Below are 9,782 nucleotides of genomic sequence, written 5' to 3' on the forward strand. Positions count from 1 at the left end.
ATCAGGAAGGGCGCTGGTGTAAAGCTGTAACGGCTGTACGAGTGTTCCCAAGAAAACTTAGTAGCTGGGATTTGCCTGTACGGGTGCTACAGGAATGTATAGCTTCCAGCGAGGAGACGAGCCGCTATAGAACAGCGTTATGTCTGTAAGCTGCCTCTTTTGAGGCTTACTTGACTTATAAATTAAACTGCTTTTGCCTCAAGAAGCTGAGGATTTCGACTGACTTTTTTTCTTTCCCTGTCCTAAGACTGTTACCTTTCACCAGTTAAATGCTAAGAGAAAGGCTGCAAGAAGGGATGTCTGCATCTGATGTCAGAGCTGCATCAAGGCCATGGGAGAGATGAGGATGAGCCTTCATCCCCAGTCGCTATGGAGGTGATTGGAAGGTTTCAGTGCTGCTGTGGAGATAATATTTTTGAGTAGTGTAAGTTTGTGATAACTTTGATAGTTTTTTTCCCCCTCATTTGGTCTCTGATGCTCCTCAGTAAGTGACAGTTGATTCTTCAGATTCTAATTTGCCCAAGTAGCATTACTCTTTGCTTTGACACTAAAGGAAGGGGTCAGTTTGGGTAACTCCTGGTCTTTGCCTCAGAGAGGTGGTGGCCATGGAAAATAAATAATTTCAGAGGTAGTAATTTCAGAGGTCTCAAGAAAGGACTCTGATATACTTGCTTAGTCCCTCTGGATTTGGACTCTTCATGTGACATGCTTTGCCCCGTGCAGGAGGATGACTTGGTTGTGGGAAAGAGTCTGTGTATGACAACCACCATGATGGTGCTCTGAGCAGTCTTGAAATTTGCGGTAGCAAGATCCCATATCCCTCACCTTCAGTATAGCCTGGCTCCATACAGGTGCCTCTTTCACTCAGACTCTTCATGTAGTTTGGAGAGAACTTTTCCGTCCTGAGAGCTCTTTCCTAAGAGAATAGAGCTATACCGTGTTGCAGAATGATCCCCTGTTGCCCAATTGTAGTACAAAACCAGAGTTAAATGAACCTGTCACAGTAGGTCACTCTCATACATGGTATGTTATAGTCAATAGGCTATTCTGCAGGTTACTCCAATACTTCTGGAAATTTAATTAAAGTGGAAATAGCAAATGCTGGGAGTGGGGTTGCTATCATCAGGTCAGCTCTCGCAAGGAGGTAGCCAGTAGTTACAGGTGGTTTTCAGCCCTTCCTGGAGGAACTGAGGTGTGGTCAACTCTGAGTGGGGTGTATGGAGAGAATTCAGCTTTAGGGATGGGTTCGTGTTTTGTGTGCTCCTACACTTAGGCAGCACGTGCTACGGTCACAGAACCTGAGATCCACCTGATCTCTAACGTCCCCTGAGTAAAGAATCATCCTTGCATTCAAGCAGTAGGAAAAACTCAAGTGAGGAAGGAGTTGCAAAGAGTTGTGCTAATGACTGGTCACATCTTTTTCAACCTTTCTTCCTATCTTATGGTCGCTTAAAGAATGTGGGATGTCTGCTGGTCGAGATGAAGAACAATTAGAGAAATTTTTACGAGGCAATGCTTTTCAGAAGTTGAAATAATTTGACAACAGTTCTGCCTTTAAAAATCTGAGGGAGTCTGTTAGGTTATTTTTGGCAGAGTAGTTGAGGTGATCATAATGTTGCGTTTAGAGGTATTTATGACCTTGACATTTTTATCACAGTGGAAAGAAGATGAGGCAAAGCTTTTGACAAAATATAATGGACCTTAATACTCATTTTGTGGGTTTTGAACAAGCCACACTTTCCATTGAAGTTACATTCTGTAATTGTCTGAAGAGCGCGGACAGGAGGTATACGGGACTGAGAGTTTGAGAAGCACACGTGGAACTTGTTACAAGCCCAGGCTCAACGCTGACATCCAGAATACTCTGCTTTTCTTTTGTGGTTAAGTTATGTGAAATGAATCAATGGCCATTGATTTGTCACTCACAAACAAGAGTTTGTCACTCTTGAAGCTGTAAAGAATGTCTTGAAAGCACGAACAAAGTGTAAATAATGTAATAATGACTGCTCCAGTAAGCAAGCAGTATTCATGGCGTACAGTAATAGCTCAAAGATGTGAAGAGTCCATCAGTTGGAAGTAACATGAGCGTGTACTGATCTGTCAGAGTGCTGCTGACACCTCTCCAGCAGAAAAAGCGTGTTTGGAGGAGGGTGAGAACACAGCGTGTCCGACCCACCGACGCAGAAGCAGCCCAGCTGGTGAAGGCAAGGCTGGGAGACGGGCACTGGCTGCCCCTTCTCTGTAGTTACAGGGGCACGTACAGCCAAGCTCCGGTTTCTGTTGTGGCAATAAAACCCACAAGTAGTTATCAGCGCGAGTGCAAATGGAGCGAATGCAAATATAACTGTGTTCCTATTTATGTAAATTGCACAGGGTGTATCGGTTACTCAATTTGGAGAGTTAACACAAATAGCTGCATTAATAATTGGCGCAAAATATGCGTAGTCCTTCCTTTGGGTGACCCAATAATGTCAAGACCTACTTCTTGGAATATGTGCTGTGATTATAGCTACAGCTCAGAGAGCACAGTTAGTTTCACAAATGGCCTTTTGTTCCCGCCTGGCTTGATTACGGTGATCTACTCTGGGACCACTGATCAAAAAAAGCTTTTAGCTTGGAGTTTTCAGTCTGTTATTCCATGTTTGGTGCTCGCTGCGTGTGTGTGAGCCAAGAGCAGCATGTTACGAGTAGGGAGCTGTATAAGAATTTGAACCAGGCGGGCCTTTAGCGGTGTGAGCTTCAGTCCGGATCTGGCGATGGGGACAGCTCATACCACCTTGGCTGATCTTCAGCCTCATCCCACCAACCCAGCTTCAGCCCCTGTGGCACATCACCATTGTAACAAAGGAGAATTCTGACCACTTTACCTCCCCCCGCCACCCCCAGCTTTATGCGGCTACAGTCCGTGCTCTCTCATCCTCGTCCCTTTTCTGGAAACCTAGGGCCAGCCCTTGCGTGCACTGCTGAGCTTGCCGCACGGAGGTGTGGGAGTCACTGCTGCCTTATGTTACTGCTGGTTTTCCCAGAGTTGCTGTTCTTGGTTCAAGGTCTCCCCTTGAAAAGAGGGTCACCTACTTCAGTTTGTGTTGAAGTTTGGTGTCTGGCCATGGGCAGCTATGCTGGAGAGCCTGTGTGGAGTAACTCGGGGGTTTGGGGGTGCTCTGCCAGCCGGATTGCCAGAAGAACAGCATCCCCCAGGACCTGCACGCCTGTCTGAGGGTGACCCTACGGGGACTGCGGTGTACCTCGTGCATGGGAAGAGCTCCTCCACCAGGTAGTGTGGGTAACGATGACAAAGCAGCGCTCTGTCCTCCGGCGGGGACACGGGATTGATGTGTCAGCTGCAGAAATGCTCCTTAGTGTGGAGACTGGAGCTTTTAAACCCGAGGTAACCGGACTCAGACCCTGCTTGTTTCGCTGTAACATTCAGAGCCAACTAGAGCCAGAAAGTGTAAAACGGGGTTCTCAGCTGTTTCATTCTTCAGAACTTAAACCTGAAGCAACTGGTTGAAAACTTCACCATTACAAAGTTTCGCTTCCCAAATAGTGCTGTTCTATAAATACCCTGTGCAGTGGGATATGACATTTACTCCCACACATGAGACACAGCATGCTTTGTAACTTGCATACTCCGGGCCTTAACCCTTGAGCTGTCTTTGAGTAAACACAAGGCAAGAAACCCACCTCTTCTGTGGGATAGACTCATGCTGGAGCCTGCCAGCTGGTGTGGGTTGCTGTAGAGTAAACGGGAGTAGAATTGCACCCAGAATTACTGCACTTAGTACGGAAAAACTCACTTCTTCAAGCTCTTTGGGTATCATGCAGCTAAAGATGTTGCCTTAGGAATAACAGTGCTTTATACGCACTCTTATCGACAGATCTCAGAGCACTTTCCTGCCCAAAGCAAAAGAAGTACTTAAGGTAGTTTGCTTTAATTTCCGATTCTGCTACTGATTTATGATCCCTGACAAATTCCTTAGCTCCTTAGTTTCAGTCCCATGTTAAAACAGATGATACTGCTTTTCTCTCATTCTTTACACGTTGAGTATGTTGTGTATATATACTAGAAACTTAAAACAGTAGGCTCTGTCTTTGTAGGGTGCACTGAAGTGCTCAGGTGCTGATGTTTTATAAAAATCCTGTACAAATATATAAATATCCTCTCTCTATATATATATTTCAGTGGGAGTAGGTTTGTAATATCCCTTTCTTACTGAGAAAGAGTTGAAGACACCTAGAGTGGTAGATTTAAAAATTTATGGGTCATCTTACCTCATTCTCTTGCATAACATATCTTCAAGCAAGCTGTGTATTACAGCCAGACTTGAACTTGAGCAAGGTTAGCAAAGCAGTACGGCTGCAGCCGTACCTCTGAGGGAAATGGAGCCCAAGATTTTAAAAGCCCTTACTTGTATAATGTTGGCACGTGACTGTTTCGCTGGTGTTAAAAGACTATGCAGAAGAGGTCCACAGAAATTAATCCTAACATTGGAAATAGTCCGGTTTTGTTATCTCACTGGGGTGGGAGATAGGAAACAAACAAATTTAGGCCTTTGTAGAATGGGTCTGATTCTGACCGCGGTTACACAAGGCTGATGTGATTCCTTTCAATTGAATGGCATATTCACAGCTTGTGCCAGTGAAAAATAAGAAACAGCCTCAACGGCTTGCAAAAGTTTTTCATCAGCTCTTTTGAATACCAAGCAGTTCCAATTAATCGGAGTTTGGCCCCTGCAGGGAATATGCTTCTGTACAGCTTCCTCTTATCTTTGCCAAAATATGATCAAATCGCTTGTCTTTCTGAACAAGTTCTGCTTTTGGCTCTGGTCTATCATCAGGAAACACATGTCGGCATTTCAACAGCTGTGTGTCCTGTTCAGAATGAGCTCTCGATCTGAGTCGGGTGCGTACGGAGCAGGGCTAGGGCTAGCTATCATATGCTCATTTATGGTTAGGAGTATCGAGTAAACATTGATTTTGCCTCGCTGCTGTGGAGGTCATCTGAGGATTTCAGCACTTCACCAACCAACTTTCATGAAGCTGAATCTTCATCAGATTCTTCCGCAGAGGCACCAGCGCTAGCGTATAAAAAGAGGAAATGAGCACTGGAAAGATAAAGCCGAGATTATTAAAAGCAGCCTCTGATTTTTGGGTCTTGACAGCTCAGGTCAAGGAAATTTGAGTGTTCTTTTTCTTGTAGATTACAGGACTGCTCTTGTAGTGATGACTCCTTTTTGGGAGGGGGCTTAAAAGGTTTCCAAACTCAGCTCCCTAAAAATCACTCCCTAAAGAGTCACAGATTGCAGCAGAAGCAGAGATGCCACTCACATAAACCTTACAGCATCTCAGATACTAAAGGACATATTAGAAAATAAGCACAAAATCTTTGTCAGAATATTACAATATCCATGTAGGATTTTTATTTAAGCCCCAGCTCTGAGAGTTAAGCTGTAAATGAAAAATTCAGATGTTGCTTTTTTTAAAAGAAATTCTTTATATATAGTTTGGAGACATCAAGCTCATGAATTCTAAGAAGTTGAGAGGTTGACACTACTGCTTTGATTGAATACTCCTTGCTTTAATCGGTAACTCCCTAACCCAAAATGAGCAACAACTTCCTCCGAGGGAGCAGGCTGTAGTTCAATTCGTTGTAGCCATTCGTCAAAAATATATCCCAGCTACAACTTTTATTCATTAGCACTTAGAGCTACATACCCAGTATTTTTTGGGGGGAGAAGTTGTGCTGGATTTTCGAATTAGCTTCTAGAGGGACTTTGTCTTCACTGATGTGAAGAGATCAGTAACCGAGAAGTTAATGGAGACGCCTGTCCCTAGCAGCTAACATGAGATCAGGACTGAAGTATTTCAGCAGAAGGAGGAGCCAAAGTTGATATTCGCTCTGCAGGTTTTGCTTTGTGTATAAAGAGGACTGTGTTCTTAGATAGCCGGTCTTGTCACATCTCACTGTAATTTCACTATGTGACACAATGCTGATAAAACATTAGTAATTATTTTTAGATCCCTGGCAGTTAATGTTACACGCTCCCAAGCTAAGAAGTGGCAGCCAGAATGCAAAAGCCACGTTGACTTGCTGGGTTTCCGAGCTGTGGTGTGCAGGTCATTCCAAAATAATACGCGGCTTGTTGCAAGCATGACGCCTGGCAAAAAGAATTTGGCTTTACGTTTCAGCCAAGCGACCTGGTGGCTTACCTTTCACTGCAGCGTTGCAGCACTTCTTCGCAGTGCTCCTCACATTTGAAAGCGTTGGGTTTATTCCAGTTTATCTGCTGGCTTGCTCTTTCCACGGCAGAACGCGTGCAGACACAGGGCAGTCTGGGTAATAGCACATTCATTTGCAAGAGTTAATCTAGTTAGCAATTTTTAAAGTCCATAGGATGTGGACAAAAACTGATTGGCTTACTCGGGCTTCAAAGTTTCCTCCTCCCCAAATTGCAAGTCTATAAATGACCATTTTTGTGTGCATTGCCCTCTCTCCTCAGTACATAGGGAGGGTAGGAAGGTGCACAGCATCGCGTCTGTACTCCTACATCTCAGACAAGATTTTGTCAGCATACTGGGACTGATCTCTGCTGGGCAATGAAGCCAAATGAAGCTGAGTAAATTATGCCCTTTACTAAGGGTCATGGTGTGTAGGGTTGGTGTGTTACCTGGAGTAGAGCCTCAGCTGAGGGACTGAGGGAGGCAGAGGAGGGCAGCGCGGTCAGGTGAATCTGGCATCAGACCCCGGCTGTCTCTAGCGGGCAGGGCCGGTGTGTGCCGCAGTGTGCGGTGTCTTCAGGTGCCGTGACTAGAGGACACCGTCCCTCTTCTCTCATCGTGCACAGCGGTTTATTTCCCTGGCAGGCTGAACACAGCCATCACCCGCAGGTCCTGCCTTGGTGAAGAAGGGCTCGCTCTGGGTCCAGGGGCTTGGAAGCACTTCTGCTCCCAACACTACAGATGTGGGCTTTGGAACAAACTCTCAAATGGACAAATAGCATGGGCCTGGCCCCAAACTTCTGCTTCAGGCATTTCAGCTCTGCAATCGCTGTTGAATGCCATGATTTGGAATCTTGTTACAAAACATCCTGAGGTCTGTGTCTGCGAGGCAGTCAGGATTCCCCCTGCCTCTGCACAGTCTCTCACTATGTCGGGAAGACCTGCTCCAGCTTCCTGCGAGGCTGAAATGTTCAGAGCCGTCACACCGACTAACGGTGGGTAGCGTGGACATGCTGCCTGCGACAGGAACAGATCCAGCGATGTGGTACAAGAGCAGAGAGGAAATCCTGAGAGCGTTGGGACAGGGAGCCCTCGAAGAGACTCAGCTGTTGGCAGCTGCTGTTGTGCAGCCTCCCTTCTGGAATGTCCCCTTTCATCCCAGCCCCTGTCCTCCGCTTGAACCTTCAGAAATCCCGAGCAGTCGATAAAGCTCTCTCCTCTTACAGGCATTCAGATGGTCTGAATTAAAAACCAGCAGCTGCTGCCTGCTGTGTTGCACTTCCACCTCATTTCTGCAAAGCGGCCGTCCCCCTGCCTTGCGAGAAGGTCGGCACAGCTCCATGTTCACACCTCCTCCCAGCCCTACCAGGAGCTGCAGCAGTGGCGGGGAGCTGCCACGCTCTGTATCCTTTTAGCAGATTTCTTTACTCGGCTGCTACATCCCGGTCCCCCACCCAGGTTCTTGTACTGCTCCCGGCTGGTCATCCTGCCCAAACACCTCTGCCACCCATCCTGGGAACTGCACTAGCTGCTTTCAGCACTGCTCTAGCACAAATTAACAAAAATGACTACGTGCAATTCTAATGCGAGTTACTAATTTTCTTAGATTGGAAATATGATAAAATGTTAGAAATATTCACATATTTTCTCCTGTTTCTCATATGTGGTGGGAAGGGCTACCGAGAAAGAGAAAAACAGAAAAGCAAAGGCAGTCAGCCACAGTCCAGCTACAGACATCTCATCTCCAGTGCTTTATTCAGTTTTTACTCTGGGTATCCTCTCCCTCTCCTGAAGTCCCCAGCCTCCCACCCAGCTCCTCAGTCCAGTGCCACCTCCGTTGGCATCCGTGCTCTCCCCACAACTCTGCTGATCTCCTACTTTCAAAGTCTTACTGCCATCCATCCACCCATCCATTCAGCCCTTTGTTTCCCAGTGAAAACCCTGCCCATAAGATAAGATAACCTTCACAAACCTCGGAGCTTTAACTCCCTCTTTGTGATGCCTTTCATTTTTAACTTTCCAGGAGAAGGATGATGTTGGTGGGGGGAGCCGAGCTTGGCATGGTCCTCGTCCCTGCTGTCATGTGTGAAGAGAGCTGGAGAGAAGTACGGACAGGGTTCCCTCTGCATGGCTTGTCCCCAGGGGCGAGCAGGCACAACTGCAGAGTGAACAACCGGGGCCCAGAGCTGGGCCTGAAACAAGGTACAGGCATGTCCAAAGTCATCTCATCTACAAGACCGTACAAGAAGAAGACATTCCTCCTCCTGAAACAAAATACCTAAAAAGGAGAAAGATTTCTTTCAGCAGGCTTGACAGCTAGATGGGGGGGGTCACTTCCTAAATATTTACAGACAGATCAATCAGGCTTTATTGTAGGCAGGCGAACCGCAGCTAATATTAGGACCTGGCAAAACATGCAAAAAACAGCACCCAGGGTATCTTTGCTTTCCTAACGCAGAAAGTGCCCTTTACAAAATAAACCGAGAGCGTACAGGCACCATTTATCTGTGCTGATAAATGCAGGGCCTGTGGTTTTGCTCTCTGTGAGGATCCTTTAGCTTCTGTGCCAGTAAATGGGATTTCTTCAATGTACCCGCAGGAGGAAACGGGCAGTGCCTCTTGCCTCTGCTCTTCGCTCCAGCCTTGGAAATTCTGGTAGCCACAATTGGGCAGAATCCTCATTGGGCAGATGACAGGATGGAGCAGGGGCACAACACCAAGTAGGTCTTTACGCAGATCCCACGCTTTCTTTCTTAAAGCAGTAGTGCTCCAGCAAAAGCAGCTGGCTCAGTCTTTGCTTATGAAATTAATTATGATAAATCAAAAGTGTCAAGGACTGGAATTTCTAATCAAATTAAACCAGACTGTAAAAAAACTATAAATGGAAATGGGTTAAAAATTCAATCAGACATTTGGTATTAATCTTAACAGAAAAATGCATGCAATGCTTTAAAGTTAATTATGTATTAATCTTGCAAAATAACAAAAGCCCTTAAAGCATGCTGTGGGACAGAGATTTTGTCTTCAGGTATGATCCATCCACTAGATAAAAAGAGAATTCATACCAGCTGAATGGCAAAGGCAACATCAAGCCATCTCCTCCGTGCTTCCTCCTCCAGGACCGCCTGCCCCACACCTGAGATCCCACAGCCTTCCAGCCGTGCGTGGGGCAGCAGCAGAGCACAGTGAGAGCTGTGACACCCCAACGCCTCGTGCTCCTGCGTTGAGGCCAGTCGCTCAAAGGTCTGCAGCGCAGCCTTGCTGCCTCTGCCCGGGGAGGGAGGCAGCACAGGCTGTGGTCTGGCTCGCTCGTCCCCTGCGGATCAGGCTGTCCAGCACCGTTTCGCCTGGCACCGTGCGTCCCAGAGCAGCAGAGGTAGCTCTGCTATGCTGGAGCCAGGCAATTTGCCACCTCGCATGCTCCCAGCTTCAGCAGGAGCCAGAGCTTCTCCCTCTACAAGTGACTCTCTCCCATATATCCCATATATCTCCCTGGAAACTTTCAATGTCAGGTTGGACAGGGCTCTGAGCAACCTGATCGAGTTGAAGATGCCCCTGCTCGT

The sequence above is a fragment of the Aptenodytes forsteri genome, unplaced genomic scaffold (assembly GCF_000699145.1).
Source record: "Aptenodytes forsteri isolate BGI_AS27 unplaced genomic scaffold, ASM69914v1 Scaffold249, whole genome shotgun sequence".
Lineage (NCBI taxonomy): Eukaryota > Metazoa > Chordata > Aves > Sphenisciformes > Spheniscidae > Aptenodytes > Aptenodytes forsteri.